Source organism: Mustela putorius, unplaced genomic scaffold, assembly GCF_011764305.1.
Source record: "Mustela putorius furo isolate JIRA1106 unplaced genomic scaffold, ASM1176430v1.1 tig00003871_pilon_pilon_pilon, whole genome shotgun sequence".
Classification (NCBI taxonomy): domain Eukaryota; kingdom Metazoa; phylum Chordata; class Mammalia; order Carnivora; family Mustelidae; genus Mustela; species Mustela putorius.
In genome coordinates this window covers 795674-820214 of record NW_025422023.1, presented here as the reverse complement: position 1 = coordinate 820214, position 24541 = coordinate 795674, and positions in this window count along the sequence as shown.

The following is a 24541-nucleotide window of genomic DNA, read 5'->3' as shown; positions in this document are numbered from 1 at the left end:
GGATCGAGTCCTGCATCGGGCTCTCTGCTCAGCAGGGAGCCTGCTTCCTCCTCTCTCTCTCTGCCTGCCTCTCTGCCTACTTGTGATCTCTCTCTGTCAAATAAATAAATAAAATCTTAAAAAAAAAAAAAAAGAAATGCAACATGATCCAGAAATCCCACGTCTGGCTATATATCCAAAGGAAATGAACTCAGAATATGTACTCCTATGTTCATTCATTTTAGTATTTTTCACAATAGCTAAGATATAGCTATATATATATATATATATATATATATATATATATATATATATATATATAGTGGAAGATTATTCAGCCTTAAAAATGAAGGAAGTCATGTCATTTGTAACAACTTGCATGGACCTGGAGGTGAGTATGCTAAGTGAAAGCTAGGAAGAAAAACAAATAGTACATGACTCATTTATTGCCCACTTGTTCTTTCATACTGTCTACTTTATCCATTAGCATCCTTAATACATTAATCATAGTTATTTTTAATCATGGCTTTTTTGAAATATCAGATCTGTTAATTCCAATATCCCTATAATGTCTGTTCCTGAGGCTTGCACTGTCTCTTCAAATTGTGTTGCCATTTGGTAATCCTTGAATGTTTTCTGGACATGCACTGGGCAAGAGGAATTGCTACACATAGGCCTTAGTAATGTGATCATGAGGTGTGGGTGGAAGGTAGGCATTCTAGAGTCCTATGATTAGGTCAATCTTTTAGCAACCCAATGTTTTTACATAAACTTTATAAGGTTTCTTAGTTTATTTTCCCCCTAGATGGGACAGAACGGCTAGGGTGGACCAGATTTGGGTATTTCCCTTCTCTCATACTAGGTAAGTTCTGCTAATACTGCAACATGTTAGGCTTAGGATAACTAGTTTCTCCTCATGTCAGATCTTGTTAAGAAGAACTGTATGCTTTGAATTATCTTTAAATAGTTTCTTTTCCCCTCCCCATCATTCTGGAAACTAAAGAGTCTTTTTCTCTGATATTTACTTTGGGAACATGGTCAAGTTATTGGAAGTATATGCAGAATTTCATGGGGGCTCCTAATGACAGGGTTCCCCTGTCATGTTTAACTCTCACTGTTGTACACACTGACACTCCAGCAATTCTTTAGTTACATTTAAGGTTTTCTTCTCCATGCACTGGTTCCTGAGTCCGTTTCCACTCCTCAGTCTCTGCTCCCCTGAGTGGAGACTCCCTATATTATGTGGTCTTTCCAATGTTGGGGGGCAGTGATATACTCTGTGTCGTCTCCTCTCTTTAGATCCAAAAAGAGTTTTTAATTTTTTTAAGTTTGTTTAGGTTTTTGCTTGTTAGGAGTGGCAAATTCCAAGCTCTTTACATGAGATCTGGAAACCCAAGTCCTTTCCATTCCTTTTTGTTAATGATTGCTTTCTGAACAGCCAATGAGATGCGTAATGGGAGTTTTTTGTAAAGTTCCTCTCCAACAAAAGAAATTATGGAGGAAAACGTTTTTTTTTGTTGTTGTTGTTTTGTTTTTCAGCATGAATGTGTACTTGTATGCCTTGAATTGCTGTCCTTTGGTCATGGGTAGAAAAACTTCAGGATAAATACCAAGTAACTCAGGTTGCAGATTAGAAAAATGAGTTCTAAAATTAGAAAAGATTAGAAAAATGAGTTCCTGATAAAATTGTTGCTCTAATCTGCTGACTTTGTATTATGAAAATACTATTTTTTTCAAATAACAATAATTCTGTGTCAAGTCAGTATCTCTTACTTATAAGTACAAATACTTAAATCAATCCCACGAATTAAAAAAATACAAGTATAATAGAAAATATATTTATATATAAAATATAATATTTTTTATAATAATTATTTTATTAAATAGTAATCATAGGAAAAATAAGTGTAGCATAAGAACTTTTGACTCCACTTGATTTTTTTTTCCCCCCAGAAGAAAGACAGTTATTTGGCCAGGTGTATAAGTAAAAGAAATGCAGATGAAAGAGTCATTATTTGGAATTACCATCATAATTCAGATAATCATGTAAATAAATCTCATTCATTATTTAATTAAATGTTGGCAGATTATTCCTCTTGCATGAACCAGATAATTATTTAATGTTTTACTTATGTTTGTTGTACTTTCGCCTCTAAGCAGTTGGGAAACTTCAGACCTTGGCCTATGTTCCAGTTCTCTATTTCTTTTTGTTAAGTGGAGACTTGACCTTAACCTCCATTTCTAAATACAGCATTGTTTTTTTTCTTTCCATGGCTACTGAGCTTGATTTTACTTACTGGTAGAAAATATAACCTTAGGAAAAGAGGGAGGAACAGAATGAGAACAAGTAAGCGCTAGAGCAATGAATCTAAGTACTAGGATGCCTTGTAATAAGTATGGTTGCTGCAATTTCTTGATTATCAAAGCAATTTCTTCTGAAATTTTAGTTACATTTTTTTTTTTTAGTTACATTTTTCTCTATAGAGGAAAGTTTAGTTTTTTTCCATTATGGAAACTATATTTTAATTTATATTTAGCAGAAGATAGCTGCAAGAACATTATTTTAATTGTAGTTTATTATAAAATAATATTATATTATTATAGACTCACTAAGTTCCACTGGGGAGCAACTGGGTGGTTTGTTATTTTAGAGATGTTTAATTTCTAATAGTGGAAAAAGACTTGAGGAGATGTGAGGTTGTAATACATTTATCTGCACGTATCTTCTTGTTAGCTGTGATGAAATAGTAGAACAACAGGACCAATGTAATTATTGAAATGTATGATCATAAATCATTCAAAATAGAGCAGCATCCAGCAGGCTAAGCATCAAGTGAGGAATTATTTTTATTTGGGAGTGATTCATTTTAACAAGAAGGTAAATTAGGAACTACTCCAGGGAACAGTAGGATCACCTGTTCAGCTATAGAAGCATCCAATATTCTCTCAGGAGTATGCAGACATACAGGCCTAAATGTGAGAATTTCACGGAACCAATATAAATATGTTTCATGGCTCCAGATTTCTTTTGCTAATTTGATATTTAGTAATTAAATCATTTTAATCTTTTTAGATTTTCCTAAAAAAGATAGCTCATAGAATTATTCTTAATTAACAATGTTAATTGTGTTAATAAGATACAAAATTTGCATGAATACCTAAATTCCAGAAAAGTCACATTTTAGTTAAATAATATGTAACCCTTCATGCAATAAATTGCTAAGCAGGAATGCTTATGGGCACAGAACTTGTGTTGAGCAGTATTTTTTTTTAATTGTGGTGGAAAATTAATAAAAATGTTCAAAAGGAAGGCAGAAAATTCAATGAATGAGTTGAGGCAAAGTTCTTAAATATGGATAAGCACTAATATTTATAACTATTTACACCTATGAAATAAAATGTTTTTTTTTTCATATAAAGGGTCTGAGGCATGGAATAACTGACAATCTGTCTTAGGTCACACAGTAATATTGGGCTATAAAATCTGAAACTTTCTATTCTACCAGATGATTTATGATGTAGTTCCACAGGGAAATGTCAAGTCATAGAAAGAAAGCTTTCTCCTTAAACTTCAATGAATTTTCCATTGCCCTTGTACTATTGTTGCTAAAATGGTAGCCCACACAAAAATTCCTTGTTAAGTGTGATTTACATTAATCAATGACTTGAATTTTTAAAAATTGATCATAATATAAGCTACTGAACTATGCAAAAGTATACAACATATATGAAAATATTTATGCTATTGTTGAAAGTGATGGGTTCAAGATACATCTGTAGAAAACAACTATAAAACACAAGTATAAGAGAGGCCAGGAAACCAAGGTCTTACCTTATCATGGTAATACAATATATTTTTGATCCTCATATATCATTTTAAAAAGTCTTTGTATATAGTATTTTTTTTTCTTTTTTTTCAAACTTTTATTTAAATTTTAGTTAGTTAACGTATAGTGTAATATTGGTTTCAGGAGTAGAATTCAGTGATTCAGCACTTATATGTAACACCCAGTGCTCATCGCAAGTGTCCTCCTTAATATCCCTCACCCATTTAGCCTATCCTCCACCCACCTCCCTCCATCAACCCTGTTTGTTCCTTATTGTTTAGAGTCTTTTATGGTTTGCTTCTTTCTCTCTCTTTCTTTTTCTATTTCTATGTTCTTCTTTTTTGTTTCTTAAATTCCACATATGAGTGAAATCATATGGTATTTGTCTTTCTCTGACTGACTTATTTTGCTTAGCATAATACACTCTAGCTCTATCTATGCCATTTCAAGAGGCAAGATTTTATCCTTTCTGAAGGCTGACTAATATTGAATTTTATATATATATGTATTTATATATACCACTTCTTTATCCATTCATCAGTCAATGGACATTGGGTTGTTTCTTTAGTTTGGCTATTGTTGATAATGCTGCAATAAACATCGGGATGTATTTGCCCCTTTGAATCAGTATTTTTGTATCTTTTGGGTGAATACCTAATAGTACACTTTCTAGGTTGTAGGGTAGTTCTATTTTTTTTTTTTTTTAATTTATTTACTTGACAGACAGAGATCACAAGTAGGCAGAGAGGTGGGCAGAGAGGGAGAAGAAGAGAAGCAGGCTCCCCACTGAGCAGAGAGCCTGATGTGGGGCTCGATCCCAGGACCCTGGGATCATGACTGGAGCTGAAGTCAGAGGCTTTAACCCCCTGAACCACCCAGGCGCTCCAGGGTAGTTCTATTTTTAACTTTTGGAGGAAACGCCGTACTGTTTCCCAGAGTGGCTGCCCAAGATTGCATTCCCACCAATAGTGTAAGAGGGTTTCCCTTTCTCCACATCCTCGCCATTATCTGTTGTTTCCTGTGTTACTAATTTTAGTCATTCTGACAAGTGTGAGGTGATATGTTTTTCATTTCTGATAAAGGGTTAGTATTCAAAATCTATAAAGAACTTACCAAAGTCAACATCCCAAAACTAAATAATTCAGTTAAGAAATGGGCAGAAGACATGAATAGACATTTTTCCAAAGAAGATGTACAGATGGCCAACAGACACATGAAAAGATGCTCAATATCACACATCACCAAGGAAATATAGCTTTTTTAAAGTAATCTCCACACCCAATATGGGGCTGGAATTCACCACTCTGAGATCAAGAGTTACATGGAAGTATAGCTTTTTTTAACAAGAAATTCCTTTTCTATTTCTTCCCCCAGAGTTGAATTAACTGTGTTTGGTCTGGAGCAATAGTACAGTCAGTGTCCAGAAGAACAGCCACAGAACAATTTATGAGAATCCATTCACTATAACAGAGACACACTTGGAATGAAGTGGTGAAATGGAGGAAGATGTCCAGTCACTAATTGAAAGTTAAGAAACTGTGCAATGTTATTTTATCTGCAAACATCTCATGCTGTGTGGATGTGCATATATGTGTGCAAGTGTGTGTGGTTCCTTAAGACAATAGTGGAATTGGAAGAATCATACTTTAGAACTGGGCACAGGTGACAGTGGGCTCAGACACAGGTGAATAAAGTCATCTTTAACAATATTTTCCTGTGGCTTAAACTATGTCAGCCTCAATATAGGGTCAGTCAGAACAAACTTATCTAATTTTGAACTGATTTTTTGGTAACTTGTTAGCTGTGTGGACAGCTAACTCTTTATAATCATGTATAATTAATTAATGAGAATTAAATAAATAATATGGGAGTAAAACTACTTTTCATGTAAAACTACTTTTCATGTAATGCTCTTGATACTTTTTAGGTATAAATAATTCCTTGCAGTGCTAAGATGTATTTTGTAATTGTATTGATATGTAGTGTTTAACAAACAAAGGAGGATATTTGAAATGGAAAAATGGTTAATACGAGGGTACAGAAAGAGAATACCAGTTTAATTGAAGTACAGAGCTTATGAAGGGGACATAAGTATAAAAATTAGCTTTGGAGCAGATTGTGGAGTGCTTCATAGAGATTAGTTTCTCTACTAGAGTCTAACTGGTTGTTAGACTTGCTGAGACACGGAGTCGCTGATTTAACTGAAATAATATGCCTGGTAGAAAGGAGGAGAAAATTCTAAAGGAGGTGCAGGTCTAAATACAAGGCTGTTGCAGTTGTGCATATAGTATTGGACTGTAAGTGTTAGCTCTTTTTTTTTTTTTAAAGATTTTATTTATTTATTTGACAGAGAGAGTTCACAAGTAGGCATAGAGGCAGTCAGAGAGAGAGAGAGGAGGAAACAGGCTCTCTGCTCAGCAGGGAACCCGATGCGGGACTCGATCCCAGGACCCTGAGATCATGACCTGAGCCAAAGGCAGCGGCTTAACCCACTGAGCCACCCAGGCGCCCATAAGTGTTAGCTCTTAATAAATGTATTTTGCACAGAAATTAGTCTCCCAAGACCTCAGTTTCTTTATCTATACAGCAAGCCCTTTAGCTTGGATGAATCATCATTCCTTATGATTGCTAAAACAATGAGAATATGATTTCTATAAGAAATGGACTTAAATTTGAATACTGGCCATCCAAAGACAATGGAAGATAAGAATACAAGACAAAAAACAAGCAAGCAAACAACCCCAAATCACAGCACAACAAAAGATATAGAACTTAGTTACTTATTGAATATGTTTTTGTCATTTTACAAGATAATTCACAAGAAAGGAATTAGTAAATTATTGCAATTACTAAATATATTTATGTTATGTTCAAGTTCTCTTTTTACTCTTTCTTCTTCTTTTTTAAAATTTCATATTTCTTCTCTAACATTTGTTTTGAACTAAAAACCAATTTTGAAAAATTCTGAAAGTTTGCCTTTGGGCTGCGACTAGTAATACAGGAGATTTTTTCAGAAGTTTATGAGATAGTAAAAAAGGGTAAAAAACCCAACAACTTATGTCCTTACCTGGTACCCCTGGGGACTTCAAACAATATAAAATAATGGTATAAAGGAAAAGCATAAGAAATGTTTATAAAAGCTAGAGGATATTATCTTGAAGGAACAATGATTCATGATCTTACTACAGTTTTTTTTTTTAAATGAATTCTTTCTTATTATAAATTTGCATAACCTAAAATGATTGTATGCTTCTGTATAATAGCTTTAAATATAAACCAGCCAAGTAAAATACACATCCCTTTACTTAAGTGTAGCATTTCTTATACCTAGAATATTTTCCATGAAGGAATAGCAAATAACAAGTAACAGAATTTCCTTTCTGAACTAAAGATGAAGGAAATATGTAATGCATGAGTGAATGAAGCATGGAGACTCATCCTTAAAAATGCAGATATAACTTCTACCTGTGCTCAGAGAGGAAAATATAAAAGGAAGTACCTGAGTGGAGGAATGGTAGCTTCTCTTGCCAGCACTTGTGTCGAGGAGCTCTTCTATATAGAGTTGGTCTTTTTAAGGTTCTATCTTCATAAACAAATAGTTTTTTAAAATATGCAATATTTACTCATTTCTCCATTTTTAACTTAAGATATACTAAAACTTAAAAAAAAAACCCAAAAAACAAAAAACAACTGTGGCTGAATAAAGTTGAATAAAGTTCTTTGGTAAAGAGCTCTATACTCCTGACCTTTTGTCTTATTTTGAGAAAGTACTGTCTTATTTTATTTTGTTTCCTCCTCTCTCCCTTTCTTGTAGTAGTTTACCCTGGTGTTATTGACCTTAGATATGTCTCTTTGTCTTACAATTGAGGCATTTCATAATATTGTTGAATTCAGTGTTATTCCATTTTTTGGCATTAGCAGATACTTGAGCTCCTGCTATGTACCAAACACTGCTCAGATGTTAGAAGCACAGAGGGAAAAGAAAGAAGGGGTCTCTGTTCTCAATAGCGCTAATATTCTAGAGGGTGATGTAAAGGAAGGATTTTGTTAACAGAAGTATAAAATTAGATATTAAATAGAATCAGACTTAGCTAGTGAAGTGTTATTATTTTAAGAATAATTTAAAGAAAAGAAATTTATTTCAGAACGTTGGTCTTAATGAGAGAAACAAAGAGTTTTAACTGAATTTTCTTCCTAAAGATATGTGTGTGTATGTATAAAATAAAAACAGAAAAATGTATAAATAATGTAAGCTAGAAAAATGTAAACGGAAAAAAAGAATGCACACTTGGGAGATTCTCCTTTCCTTTTGCTTCCTAACTTAGCTCCTTTCTCTTCCCTTTTACTAGCCTGCCCTTCTTTCCTTCCTCCTCTATTTTTTACTACTTACCTCATTTCCAAAAGTATTTGACATAATTTCACTAAAATATAGGTCTCTATAGAGTTAAATTAAATGATGAGGGTAATTTAATCAATAATAAATTGGATGGTCATTCTTAAATTCAACAGTGCAGCCATGCACCATCCTATCTCCTAGTGAGAAGCAAATACTTTTTATTAGTTAATTAATCTCCTGTTCTTCAGGATCCCTATAATAAATATAGTGTCATATTTCATTGGGCTAAAACCTGTATCACCCTTCAATTTAGTCCAAAGATAATTTGCCAAAATAGTCCCCATCTACTTCTAAATTTGAACATTTCAAAATGGAATTGTGGGTTTCTGCTAAGAATGAGGATAAAAGAGGGATAAAATATATAAGAAAAATATTTGAAAACCTTGAAGGGCTGAGGTAATTTCTTCATTTTACACTGCTTTCCACCCCCCTCCCCGGGACAGTCCTCTCCTCAACTTTATTAAGGAAAAATTGACAAATATAATTTTATATTTTTAAAGTATACAATGTGATGACTGGATATACATCATGAGATGATTACCAAGTTCAAGATAATGAACACATCTGTCACTTTACATATTTAACACTTTTTTTAATGTGTGGTTAAATTTTTAAGATCTAATCCTAACAACTTTCAAATATACAGTTCCACATTAACTACAGTCACCGTGCTGCATATTAGATCCTCAGAACTTATTCTTCTTCAACTTGAGAGTGAACACACTTTGATCTGCCTCTGCTCATTTCAATTTCTCTCCAGCCCTTGCCAACCACTATTTTATTCTTTGTTTCTATGAAGTCAGCTTAAAAAAAAAAAAAAGAAAGAAAAAGATTCCACATTTAAGTGATGCCATACAGCACTTGTCTTTCTCTTTTTGGCTTATTTTACTTAGCATATTGTCCTCCAGTTTCATCCATGTTGTAGCAAATGTAGAATTTCTATCTTTTTTATGGTTGAATAATATTCCATTGTGTATGTGTGTGTGTGTACATATATATATATATATATATATATATATATTACATTTTCTTTATCAGTTTATTCATGGAACAACATTTAAGTTGTTTCTATATCTTGGCTATTGTAAATAACAGTGCAATGAAAATTAGTATGCAAATATCTCAGTGAGATATTAATTACATTTCTTTGGATATATATATCCAAGATTGGGATTGATGAATCATATGGTAATTCTATTTTTAATATTTTGAGGAAGTATCATATTGTTTTCTATAATGGGTATACCAATTTACATTCTCATTAACAGTGTATAGGGTTCCCTTACTTTACATCCTCTCCAATATTTGTTAATTTTTGTCTTTTTGATAATAGCCATCTTAACAGGTATAAATTTATATCGTATTATTGGTTTTGAGTTGAATTTCCCTGGTGATTAGTGATGTTTAACACCTTTTTGTATACATTTTGAGCCTTTGGATCTTTTAAAAAAGATTTTATTTATTGATTGATTGATTTGTCAGAAAGAGAGAGAGAGAGAGAAAGCACAATCATGCAGAGTGGCTGGCAGAGGCAGAGAAAGAAGCAGGCTCCCCACTGAGCAAGAATCCCAATGTGGGACTTGATCCCAGGACCCTGTGATCATGACCTGAGCAAAGGAAGTGGCTTAACTGACTGCGCCATCCAGGCAACCCCCTTGAATGTCTTCTTTGAAAACATGCCTATTCTTTGTGCATTTTGAATTGAATTATTTGTCTTTTTGCTATTGTATTTTAGGAGTTCTTTATATATTTTGATTTGAAGCCATAGTAATCAAAATAGTATGATAATGACACAAAAATAGGCACCTAAAGCAGTGGAGTATAAAAGAGAGTCCAGACATAAATCCACACATATATGTCATCAATTAATTTTTGGCAAGAATGCCAAAATACACAATGGGGAAAGGAGAAACTTTTCAATAAATGGTGTTGGGAAAGCTGGATACCCACAAGCACTGACCTGCTGTCTTAAACAACTCACAAAAACTAATTCAGAGTGGATCAAAGACTTAAATTTAAGGCCTAAAACTGTTAAGTTCATAGGAGAAAACAGAAAACTATGTCCTTGACATTGGTTTTGACAATGATTTTTTGGATAAGATGCCAAAAACATAGGCAACAAGAGCCAGAATAAACAAGTGAGACTACATCAAAGTAAAGAGCTTCTGCACAGCAAAGGAAATAATCAATACATTGAAAAGGCAACCTACAGAATGAGAGAAAATATTTCCAACACATATATCTGATACAGGATCTATCCAAGGGCAGTTTTCAATTAAAAAGTGACATGTGCAAAGAGGAACTATTAAGCAGAGAGACTGAACTCTCCCTGGACTTGGAACACAAAAATTGAAAAGTCTAGATCTACCAATGCAAGGATTTTAGGGCTAATTTAGGACAAATATCCTGACAATTAGCACAAACTAGGCCCAGGAAACAGAATTTATTTTCTCCCTTTAAGACATTTGCCCTTTTATTAGGCGAAGCAGATGGGATATGGAGAAAACAAACAGAAAGCTGTTGATAAAATTCTGAATAGCTAAGCAGAGTTATTGGTGGTCTCATGGTACTGGGGAGAGAAATTATGTGTTTAGAGGCTGGTAGAGGATGGCCCAGCTTAACAGCCATTAATTTATTCAGGGCTCTGAGAGTTTAAATTTTAAAAGTAAGGGTTAATCAGAGATTTTGAGGTTCTCACAAAGACTAAATTTCATCTGTAAACCAGTTAAGTTTCTGATTTGGTTAAAGTTCTGCCTTCCTACTCCAACTCTGTACCAGAACCACGCCCCTCCCACTACACACAACACTGTTCTGAAGATCATACCAAGAAACTCTCTAACTTTTCATACACAATTTCTGTCATTCAATAAAAGCAACCAGACCAGACTTCCATGTTATACCATGATGCTATAAATGAAACCAATTTTACCCTCCCACTATTAAACAACTAGGAAATAGGGTTAAGTACATAGGAGGCTGTATTTCGATATTGGGCAAAGGCAGCACAGGACTTAAGTCCCTCAAAGAAGTGATACAAATTTAGGCATACAAGGAAAAGAACAATGATAACTATCACAGATTTCTCATTAGAAAAACTGAAGAAAGATACAGAGAAAGAAACTTGCAGTGGGTTCAAGGAAACAAAAATATCATCTATAATTCTATGTCTAGATTTACTAAAACCTTTTTCAGACAAACAAAATCTGATAGATTTATTGCCAGAAGACCTGCATTATAGGAAATATTAATGGATGAAGAAAAATGAGGCCATATGGAACATTGAATTTACACAAAGAATGAGAATGCCTAGAATGGTAAATATACACAGAAATATACATTTAAATCTTAGTTTTTAATATTTTAAAATATATTTAAAAATAATTTAGGGAATTTGTAACATTGATGTAAGAAAATATATAACAGGGGCGCCTGAGTGGCTCAGTGGGTTAAAGCCTCTGCCTTCGGCTCAGGTCATGATCCCAGAGTCCTGGGATCGAGCCCCGCATTGGGCTCTCTGCTTAGTGAGGAGCCTGCTTCCTTCTCTCTCTCTGCCTGCTTCTCTGCCTATTTGTGATCTCTGTGTGTCAAATAAATAAATAAAATCTTAAAAAAAAAGAAAATATATAACAAAAAAGCATAAAAATCAAAAAAGGGAAAATTGAATTAAATGTTGTAAAGTCCTTACATTATATGCAAAGCAGAATAATATTATTTGAAGATAGACAGGAAAACATAGAAGTATAACCACTAACAATGGAAAACACTTATATTTCACCAGGGAACTTAAATCTATAAAACTAATCAAATTCTGAAACTGGAAAATGAAAAAAAAAACCTGAAACTGAAAACTGAAACTGAAAAATAATGTAATAAATGATTTTCAGTGTATATTAAACAGAGTTGTAGAAATGTTATGTGATCTGGATTGTAAATCAGTAGAAACCATATAGTCATATGTCTGTGGAGCAGAAAGAAAAAATATATAAAGTCCAGTTATGCATATATGTATGAATGTAAACTAGTTTATGTTTGAAAAGGAGAAAGGCTAAAACACCAATGACTGAGTATAAAATGAATATAAACCTAAAGAAAGTAGAAGGAAGAAAATAATAAAGATAAAATCAGAAATCAATGAGAAAACAAACTTTAGAACTGAGAAAATCAACAAAGCCATAAACTGATTCTTTAAGAAAATGCATTGAATTAACAAACACTTCAAGACTGATATGTGTGTGTGTGTGTGTGTGTGTGTGTGTGTGTGTGTATGAGAGAGAGACAAGGAGACAGAGTGACAGAGGCAGAGGGAGAGAAAGGCAGAGAGAGAATGAGACAGAGACAGAGAGAGAGGAACTTATTACCAATATCAGGAATTAGAAAGAGCAAATCTGTACGGATTCTACAGAGAGTAAATAGGCAAATCTAGGATATTATGAAGAATTTGATGCAAATAAATTTGAAAAAGTAAGTGAAATGGATAAATTTATAGAAAAACATGGCATACCAAGACTTGACAAGTAGAAAATTTATGCAATTCTTTATTAAACAAATTGAATCTTGAATTAAACTCTTCCCACAATGAAAACTTTAGGTCAAATGACTTCTCTATAGATTTGTTTTGTACCTCAAAGAAATAATTCTAATTCTAAATAAACATCTAAAGAATAAAAACAAACAAAAAACCCATCATAATCTAAATTTGCTAAATGAAGCCAATATTTTGCTAACAAAACATAATGAAGTTATTAAAAGCAGAAAAACTACAAGCCAGTTATCACTCTCATAAATATCAGATATAAGAATTTCTTAAAAAAAAAAAAAGGAACAAATTTAATCTAGACACGTACAGAAAAGAGAATACATCATCACTGACTTGGGTTTATACAAGAAAACCAAGAATATATAAACATTCAAAAACCAATTTTTTATATTAAAAGAACAAAGAGATCAATAGTACATTCATTTCGATTCTCTTCTTGATAAAAATTCTTACCAAGCTATGAGTAGTAGGCATCTTACTTAATTTGACAAAGTATATAAAACACAAAAATGGAAATGACAACAGCTTTGTAGGTACTTTGGAAATATTGGAATTCTATACAATTCAGTTAAAAATGAGGCTAAGATAAGTACTATCACTCCTCTTCAACATTGCATTGGGTCTCCTGCTATGAGTAATATGTCAAAAAGACAGTTCTCCAAAGAAGATATATGTATGGCCAGCAGGTACAGGAAAAGGTGCTCTACATCACTTGTTATTAGAAATGCAAATCAGACCACAATGGGATACTACCTCATATGTGATAGAATGACCATAATCAAAAAGACAATAGATAACAACTGTTGATGTGGATGTGGAGAAAACAGAACCCTTGTGTACTGTTGGTCAGAATGTCAATTGCTGCAGCCACCATGGAAAACAGTCTGGAGGAGCCTTATAAAATTAAAAATAGAAATATATGATCCAGCAATTCCAGTTTCAGGAGTATAACCAAAGGAAATGAAAATGCTAAGTCAGAAAGATAGCTGCATACCCTTTACATAGCAATATTTACCATAGCCAAGAGGTAGAAACAACCTGTGTCCATTGATGAATAAATGGATAAAGAAATTGTGGTATATACATACAATGGAATATTATTCAGCCATAAGAAACAAGGAAAGCCTACCATTTATGACAATATGGATGGACTGGGAAGGCATTATGTTAAGTGAAATAAGCCAGCTAGAGAATGACAAACACTGCGGGATTCATTTACATGGGAATCTAAACAGTATAGCAACAACAGACAACCCAACCCATAGAAAAAGAGATCAGACATGTGATTAGCAGAGGTGCAAGGTAGGGGACAGGAAATTGGAGGAAGGTGGTCAAAACGTATAAACTTCCAGTTGTAAGATAAATAAGTACCAGGGATGAAATTAATGTATATCAAGATGCCTATAGCTAATGCTGCTTTATGATATAAAGGGAAATTATTAAGAGAGTTAACCCTAAGGGTTTTCATCAAAAGGAGAATTTTTTTTCTTCTTTCTTTTCTTTTTATTGTATCTATGTGAGAAAATGGATATTAGCTGAATCTATTGTGCTAATCATTTCACGGTATATGTAAGTCAAACTATCATGCTTGGGCCTTAAACTTACACAGTGATGTATATCAATTATTTCTCAATAAAACTGAAATAAAAAAAGAAACTGCAATAGAACATATATGTTTAGAAACAGAGGAAATGCAATTGTCATAGTTCACAGAAAATAGTATTTATGTATTTGTAAAATCCCAAAGAATGAATCTACAGATGAACACATTTAGAATTAATAAGATAACTTAATAAGGTCATCTGATAACAGGTCAACATGTATCTAATGATTAATTGTATATCACTAACAATTGGAAAATTAATTTTAAAAATATGTTATTTTCATTAGCAAAATATATCAGTAATATCCCTGGGTTAAGTCTAACAATAGATTTTCAAGTCCTTTAGGCAGAACATATCACTGAGAGTAATGAATTAACCAAATAAATTGGGAGAGCTGTGTATCTATTCTTGTTGTGGGAGATTCAGTATGATTAATGTTTCAGTTTTTTCCATATAACTAAATCTATTCTCACTGAGAACATTAGCAGGTATCTTTTTTTTTTTTTTGAAACTTGAAACATTGATTTTAAATTGTACCTGGAAATGCAAATGGCCCAAAAGAATTGAGTTGAGGGGATTTTTACTATCACATATCAAGAGAGAGTAAGCCTGATGGTGTGGTAGTGGTCAAGAATAACAAATAGGTTCTTGGAACAAAATAGAGTTTAAACAATGACAAAAGGAGATATAGAGATGCTGCAAGAAAAGGCTGTTCCTTTTAATATATTTTGCAAGGTCAATTGATAACCAAATGTTATAAATTAAGCTTTGGGGGCACCTGGGTGGCTCAGTTGGTTAAGTGACTGCCTTCGACTCAGGCCATGATCCCGGAGTCCCAGGATGGAGTTCCACATTAGGCTCCCTGCTCAGCAGGGAGGCTGATTCTCCTTTTGACCCTACCCCCGCTCATGCATTTCTCCCTCAAATAAATAAATAAATAAATAAATAAATAAATATTTAAAAAAATGTATTTGGGCTCCTGCATCATACCATACACAAAAATCAGTTATAAGTGGATTGTTGATTGAAATGTGAAATGTAAAACAGTATATTTTCTAAAAAGTGCTGTCTATCAGAAATTAAATTTGAGCCACATATGTAATTCATTTTATCATCTATTTTATTTAATGCTATCTATCTGTGATATTATCATTTCAACATATAATCAATGTAATAATTAATGAAATATATTACATTCTTATTTTCAAGAAAATTCTTTAAAAGCTGGTGTATATTTTACATTCATAGCACATCTTAATTTTGACTAGCTGTATTTCAAATTCTCAACAACCACACATAGCTAGTAGCTTCTGTACTGGGCAGGACTGTTCTAGAAGATAACAGAGTATAATATCTTTATGATCTTTGGATAGGCAAAAATCTTTTCAATAATCACAGAATCTTAATTATAAACACAAATAGTACCGCAAATTTAAGAAATTCAGGGTGTCTGGATGGCTCAGTGGGTTAAGCCTCTGCCTTTGGCTCAGGTCATGATCTCAGGATCCTGGGATCGGGTCTCGCATTGGGTTCTCTGCTCAGCGAGGAGTCTGCTTCCCTCCTCTCTCTGCCTGCCTTTCTGCCTACTTGTGACCTTTCTTTGTGTGTCAAATAAATAAATAAAGTCTTCAAAAAAAAAAGTTCTATTCATCACAAACCATTAAAAGTAAAAAGCAAATCTCAAAGTAGAAGATGGTATCTATTATATTAAATATAATGTAGTATATATTATATTTTAATTATATACACACATTTTGGGGTTCCTCAACCTTAGAAATTTTGACATTTTGGACAAGATATTCTTTGTAGTTGGTGGGATATTCTCTTTGTTGTAAGGTGTTTAGTAGCATCCCTGGACTCTTCCCATTGGATGATCTCATCACCTCTCCACTTGTGACAAACAAAAATATCTCTCAACATGTCTAAGTGTCTCTCAGGGGATAAAGCAACACACAACTGAGAACCACTGATACATAAAGTGCATACAAATCATTTAAAAAATGACAGATACAGAGGAGTCAAGATGGCGGAGAAGTAGCAGGCTGAGACGACATCAGGTAGCAAAAGATAAGCTAGATAGCTTATCTAACCATTGCAAACACCTACAAATGCAATGGAAAATCGAAGAGAAGAAGAGCAACAATTCTAGAAACAGAAAATCAATCATTTTCTGAAAAGTAGGACCTGCGGAGAAGTGAATCCAAAGTGACAGGAAGATAGACCGCAGAGGGAGGAGCCAGCTCCTGGCAAGCGGAGGAGCAATGGAGCACAAAATCAGGACTTTTAAAAGTCTGCTCCACGGAGGGACATCTCTCCAGAGGCTAAAGGGGGGAGGGGAAGCCCACGCAGGGTCAGCATAACTCCAGGTCCCATGGGGTTACAGAAGGACCGGGGGTGTCTGAGTGTCAGAAAGCTTGCAGGTATTAGAGCAGGGAAAGCTGGCTACAGAGACAAAGCCGAGGAGTGAGCTCTCAACTTGGGTTTACTTGAATCAGTCGCAGACTGGGTGAGCTCGGAGTGTGGCCAGAGGCCACGGAGATGGAAGTGACCGGGCGCTTTTCTCCAAGTGTGAGCGATTGAGTGCTGTTCTCCAGGCATGACCAGAGGCCAGGGAGACGGGGGCGGTTGGGCGCTTTTCTCTGAGGGCACACTGAGGAGCAGGACCCCAAGCTCTTGGCTCCTCTGGACCAGAGATTGGGAGACCGCCATCTTCATTCCTGTCCTCCAGAACTCTACCGAAAGCGCTCAGGGAACAAAAGCTCCCAAAAGCAAACCCAAGTGGATTACTCAGCCCAACCCTGGTAACGGCAGTGTAATTCCACCTGGGGCAAAGACACTTGAGAATTACTACAACAGGCCTCTCCCCCAGAAGATCAACAAGAAACCCAGCCAAGACCAACTTCACACACCAAGGAGAACAGTGGAATTCCAGAGGAGTTGAAAGCAAATCTTATCTGGACAAAATGACAAGGCGGAAAAACTCACCACACAAAAAAAAGAACAAGAGGCAGCACCAAAGGCTGGGGATCTAATCAATAGAGACATTGGTAATATGACAGATCTAGAGTTCAGAATGATGATTCTCAAGGTTCTAGCTGGGCTTGAAAAAGGCATAGAAGATATTAGAGAAACCCTCTCTGGAGAGAAAAAAGCCCTTTCTGAAGAAATAAAAGAACTAAAATCTAACCAAGTTGAAATATAAAAAGCTATTAATGAGATGCAATAAAAGATGGAAGCTCTTACTGCTAGGATAAATGAGACAGAAGAAAGAATTAGTGACATAGAAGACCATATGACAGAGAAAAAAGACTCTGAGCAAAAGAGATACAAACAAATACTGGACCATGAGGAGAGAATTTGAGAGATAAGTGACACCATAAAACGACACAACATTAGAATAATTGGGATTCCAGAAGAAGAAAAAAGAGAGAGGGGAGAAGAAGGTATATTGGAGAGAATTATTGGAGAGAATTTCCCTAATATGGCAAAGGGAACGCACATCAAATTCCAGGAGATGTTAAGAATGCCCCTAAAAATCAATAAAAATAGGTCCACACCTCATCGCCTAAAAGTAAAGTTTACAAGTCTTAGGGACAAAGAGAAAATCCTGAAAAGCAGCCCGGGAAAAGAAATCTGTAACATACAATGGTACAAATATTAGATTGGCAGCAGACTTATCCACAGAGACCTGGCAGGCCAGAAAGAGCTAGCATGATATATTCAGAGCAGTAAATGAGAAAAACATGCAGCCAAGAATACTATATCCAGCTAGGCTATCACTGAAAACATAAGGAGAGAGAAAAAGCTTCCAAGAAAAACAAAACTATAAGAATTTGCAAACACCAAACCAGCTCTACAGGAAATATTGAAAGGGGTCCTTTAAGCAAAGAGAGACCCTAAAAGTAGTAGATCAGAGAGGAACAGACAATATACAGTAACAGTCACCTTACAGGCAATACAATGGCACTAAACTCATATCTCTCAATAGTTACCCTGAATGTTAATGGGCTAAATGTCCCAATACAAAAGACACAGGGTATCAGAATGGATAAAAAAACAAAACCCATCAATATGCTGCCTACAAGAAACTCATTTTAAGCCCGAAGACACCTCCAGATTCAAAGTGAGGGGGTGGAAAAGAATTTACCATGCTAATGGACATCAGAAGAAAGCAGGAGTGGCAATCCTTATATCAGATCAATTAGATTTTAAGCCAAAGACTATAATAAGAGATGAGGAAGGACACTATATCATACTCAAAGGGTCTGTCCAACAAGAAGACCTAACAATTTTAAATATCTATGCATCTAACATGGGAGCAGCCAACTATATAAATCAATTAATAACAAAATCAAAGAAATACATTGACAATAATACAATAATAGTAGGGGACTTTAACACTCCCCACACTGAAATGGACAGATCATCTAAGCAAAAGATCAACAAGGAAATAAAGGCCTTAAATGACACGCTGGACCAGATGGACATCACAGATATATTCAGAACATTCCATCCCAAAGCAACAGAATATACATTCTTCTCTAGTGCACATGGAACATTCTCCAGAGTAGACCACATCCTGGGTCATAAATCAAGTCTCAGTTGGTATCAAAGATTGGGATCATTCCCTGCATATTTTCAGACGACAATGCTCTAAAGCTAGAACTCCATCACAAGAGGAAATTTGGAAAGAACCCAAATACATGGAGACTAAACAGCATCCTTCTAAAAAATAAATGGGTCAATCGGGAAATTAAAGAAGAATTTAAAAAATTAATGGAAACAAATGAGAATGAAAACACAGCAGTTAAAATCTGTGGGACACAACAAAGGCAGTCCTGAGAGTAAAATATATAGTGATACAAGCTTTTCTCAAGGACAAGAAAGTTCTCAAATACACAACCTAACCCTACACCTAAAGGAGCTGGAGAAAGATGAAGAAAGACACCCTAAACCCAGCAGGAGAAGAGAAATCATAAAGATCAGAGCAGAAATCAATGAAATAGAAACCAAAAACACAATAGAACAAATCAACAAAACTAGGAGCTGGTTCTTTGAAAGAATTACTAAAATTGATAAACCCTGGCCAGACTTATCAAAAAGAAAAGAGAAAGGAACCAAATAAATAAAATCATGCATGAAAGAGGAGAGATCACAACTAACACCAAAGAAATACAAACAACTATAAGAACATACTATGAGCAACTCTACACCAACAATTTGACAATCTGGAAGAAATGGATGCATTCCTAGAGACATATAAACTACCACAACTGAACCAGGAAGAAATAGAAAACCTGGACAGACCCATAACGAGTAAGGAGATTGAAACAGTCATCAAAAATCTCCAAACAAGAGGGGGAGGAGTCAAGATGGCAGAGAAGTAGCAGGCTGAGACTACATCAGCTAGCAGGAGATCAACTAGATAGCTTATCTAAAGATTGCAAACACCTGCAAATCCATCGGCAGATCGAAGAGAAGAAGAACAACAATTCTGGAAACAAAAAAACGATCATTTTCTGAAAGGTAGGACCGGCAGAGAAGTGAATCCAAAGCGACGGGAAGATAGACCTCGGCGGAAGGGGCTGGCTCCCGGCATGTGGCAGAGCAACGGCGCACAAAATCAGGACCTTTGAAAGTCTGGTCCGCTGAGGGACATCGCTCCAGAGGCTAAACTGGGGTGAAGCCCTCGCGGGGTCAGCGTGGTCTCAGGTCCCGCAGGGTCACAGAAGGATCAGGGAGTCTGAGTGTCGCAGAGCTTACAGTTTTTGGAATGAGGAAGCCGGCTACAGAGACAGAGCTAACAGTGAACTCAAAGCTCGGGTTACCTTGAACCGGTCGCAGGCTCGGTGACCTCGGAGTGCAGCCAGAGGTCAGGCAGACGGGAGTAACTGGGCGCTGTACTCTGAGGGCGCACTGAGGAGTGGGAGCCCGGGCTCTTGGCTCCTCCGGACCGGAGACCAAGAGGCCACCATTTGTATTCCCGTCCTCCGGAACTCTACAGAAAGCGCTCAGGGAACAAGAAGCAAACCAGAGCGGATTACTCAGCGCAGCCCCTGGTAAGGGCAGTGCAGTTCTGCCTGGGGCAAAGACACTTGAGAATCACTACACCAGGCCCCTCACCCAGAAGATCAACAAGAAATCCAGTCAATACCAAGTTCACCTACCAAGGAGTGCGGTTTCAATACCAAGGAGAGCAGCAGAATTCCAGAGGAGGAGAACGCAAAGCACGGAACTCATGGCTTTCTCCCTATAATTTTTTTTAGTCTTGCAGTTAATTTAATTTTTTTCTTTTTCATTAATTTTTTTCTTACCTTCTGGTAAAATTTTTTTTTAACTTTTACCCTTTTCTTTTTAACGTTTTTTAACCAGTTTATCTAATATATATATTTTTTCTTTTTTATATTTTTCTTTATTCGTTTTCTTTTTTTAAAATTCTTTTCTTCTCTTTTTTTTTCTTTCTCCCTTTTGAACCTCTTTTTATCCCCTTTCTCCCCCCTCACGATTTGGGATCTCTTCTAATTTGGTTAAAGCATATTTTCCTGGGGTTGTTGCCACCCTTTTAGTATTTTACTTGCTCCTTCATACACTCTTATCTGGACAAAATGACAAGACAGAAAAATTCACCACAAAAAAAAAGAACAAGAGGCAGTACCGAAGGCTAGGGACCTAATCAATACAGACATTGGTAATATGTCAGATCTAGAGTTCAGAATGACAATTCTCAAGGTTCTAGCTGGGCTTGAAAAAGGCATGGAAGATATTAGAGAAACCCTCTTGGGAGATATAAAAGCCCTTTCTAGAGAAATAAAAGAACTAAAATCTAACCAAGTTGAAATTAAAAAAGCTATTAATGAGGTGCAATAAAAAATGGAGGCTCTCACTGCTAGGATAAATGAGGCAGAAGAAAGAATTAGTGATATAGAAGACCAAATGACAGAGAATAAAGAAGCTGAGCAAAAGAAGGACAAACAGCTACTGGACCATGAGGGGAGAATTCGAGAGATAAGTGACACCATAAGACGAAACAACATTAGAATAATTGGGATTCCAGAAGAAGAAGAAAGAGAGAGGGGAGCAGAAGGTATACTGGAGAGAATTATTGCAGAGAATTTCCCCAATATGGCAAAGGAAACGAACATCAAAATTCAGGAGGTTCAGAGAATGCCCCTCAAAATCAATAAGAATAGGCCCACACCCCATCACCTAATAGTAAAAATTACAAGTCTCAGTGACAAAGAGAAAATCCTGAAAGCAGCCCGGGAAAAGAAGTTTGTAACATACAATGGTAAAAATATTAGATTGGCAGCAGACTTATCCACAGAGACCTGGCAGGCCAGAAAGAGCTGGCATGACATTTTCAGAGCACTAAATGAGAAAAAAAATGCAGCCAAGAATACTATATCCAACTAGGCTATCATTGAAAATAGAAGGAGAGATTAAAAGCTTCCAGGACAAACAAAAACTGAAAGAATTTGCAAACACCAAACCAGCTCTACAGGAAAGGGGTCCTCTACGCAAAGAGAGAGCCTACAAGTGGTAGATCAGAAAGGAACAGAGACCATATACAGTAACAGTCACCTTAAAGGCAATACAATGGCACTAAATTCATATCTCTCAATAGTTACCCTGAATGTTACTGGGCTAAATGCCCCTGTCAAAAGACACAGGGTATCAGAATGGATTAAAAAACAAAACCCACCTATATGTTGCCTACAGAAACTCATTTTAAGCCCGAAGACACCTCCAGATTCAAAGTGAGGGGGTGGAAAAGAATTTACCATGCTAATGGACATCAGAAGAAAGCAGGAGTGGCAATCCTTATATCAGATCAATTAGATTTTAAGCCAAAGACTATAATAAGAGATGAGGAAGGACACTATATCATACTCAAAGGGTCTGTCCAACAAGAAGATCTAACAATTTTAAATACCTATGCCCCCAACGTGGGAGCAGCGAACTATATAAACCAATTAATAACAAAATCAAAGAAACACATCAACAATAATACAATAATAGTAGGGGACTTTAACACTCCCCTCACTGAAATGGACAGATCATCCAAGCAAAAGATCAGCAAGGATATAAAGGCCTTAAACGACACACTGGACCAGATGGACATCACAGATATATTCAGAACTTTTCATCCCAAAGCAACAGAATATACATTCTTCTCTAGTGCACATTGAACATTCTCCGGAATAGATCATATCCTCGGTCCTAAATCAGGACTCAAATGGTATCAAAAGATTGGGATAATTCCCTGCATATTTTCAGACCACAATGCTCTAAAGCTAGAACTCAACCACCAAAGGAAGTTTGGAAAGAACCCAAATACATGGAGACTAAACAGCATCCTTCTAAAGAATGAATGGGTCAACCGGGAAATTAAAGAAGAATTGAAAAAATTCATGGAAACAAATGATAATGAAAATACAATGGTTCAAAATCTGTGGGACACAACAAAGGCAGTCCTGAGAGGAAAATATATAGCGGTACAAGCCTTTCTTAAGAAACAAGAAAGGTCTCATGTACACAAACTAACCCTACACCTAAAGGAGCTGGAGAAAGAACAAGAAAGAAACCCTAAGCCCAGCAGGAGAAGAGAAATCATAAAGATCAGAGTAGAAATCAATGAAATAGAAACCAAAAACACAATAGAACAAATCAACGAAACTTGGAGATGGTTCTTTGAAAGAATTACTAAAATTGATAAACCACTGGCCCGACTTATCAAAAAGAAAAGACTAAGGACCCAAATAAATATAATCATGAATGAAAGAGGAGAGATCACAACTAATACCAAAGAAATACAAACTATTATAAGAACATACTATGAGCAACTCTACGCCAACAAACTTGACAATCTGAAAGAAATGGATGCATTCCTAGAAACATATAAACTACCACAACTGTACCAGGAAGAAATAGAAAGCCTGAACAGACCCATGACCAGTAAGGAGATTGAAACAGTCATTAAAAATCTCCAAACAAAAGTCCAGGGCCAGATGGCTTTCCAGGGGAATTCTACCAAACATTTAAAGAAGAACAAATTCCTATTCTTCTGAAACTCTTCCAAAAAATAGGAATTGAAGTAAAACTTCCAAACTCATTTTATGTGGCCAGCATCACCTTTATCCCCAAACCAGACAAGGATCCCATCAAAAAAGAGAACTACAGACCAATATCCTTGATATACACACATGTGAAAATTCTCACCAGAATACTAGCCAATAGGATTCAACAGTACATTAAAAGGATTATTCACCACGACCAAGTGGGATTTATTCCAGGGCTGCAAGGTTGGTTCAACATCCGCAAATCAGTCAATGTGATACAACACATCAATAAAGAAAGACCAAGAACCATATGATACTCTCAATAGATGCTGAAAAAGCATTTGACAAAGTACAACATCCCTTCCTGATCAAAACTCTTCAAAGTGTAGGGATAGAGGGCACATATCTAAATATCATCAAAGCCATCTATGAAAAACCCACTGCAAATATCATTCTCAATGGAGAAAAACTGAAAGCTTTTCAGCTAAGGTCAGGAACACGGCAGGGATGTCCATTATCACCACTGCTATTCAACATAGTACTAGAGGTCCTAGCCTCAGCAATCAGACAACAAAAGAAAATGAAAGGCATCAAAATCGGCAAAGAAGAAGTCAAATTATCACTCTTCGCAGATGATATGATACTATATGTGGAAAACCCAAAAGACTCCACTCCAAAACTGCTAGATCTTGTACAGGAATTCAGTAATGTGTTAGGATACAAAATCAATGAACAGAAATCAGTTGCATTTCTCTACACCAACAGTAAGACAGAAGAAAGAGAAATTAAGGAGTCCATCCCATTTACAATTGCACCCAAAACCATAACATACCTAGGAATAAACCTAACCAAAGAGGCTAAGAATCTATACTCAGAAATCTATAAAGTACTCATGAAAGAAATTGAGGAAGACACAAAGAAATGGAAAAATATTCCATGCTCATGGATTGGAAGAACAAATATTGTGAAAATGTCTATTCTACCTAAAGCAATCTACAGATTTAATGCAATTCCTATCAAAGTACCATCCATCTTTTTCAAAGAAATGGAACAAATAATTCTAAAATTTATATGGAACCAGAAAAGACCTCGAATAGCCAAAGGAATATTGAAAAAGAAAGCCAAAGTTGGTGGCATCA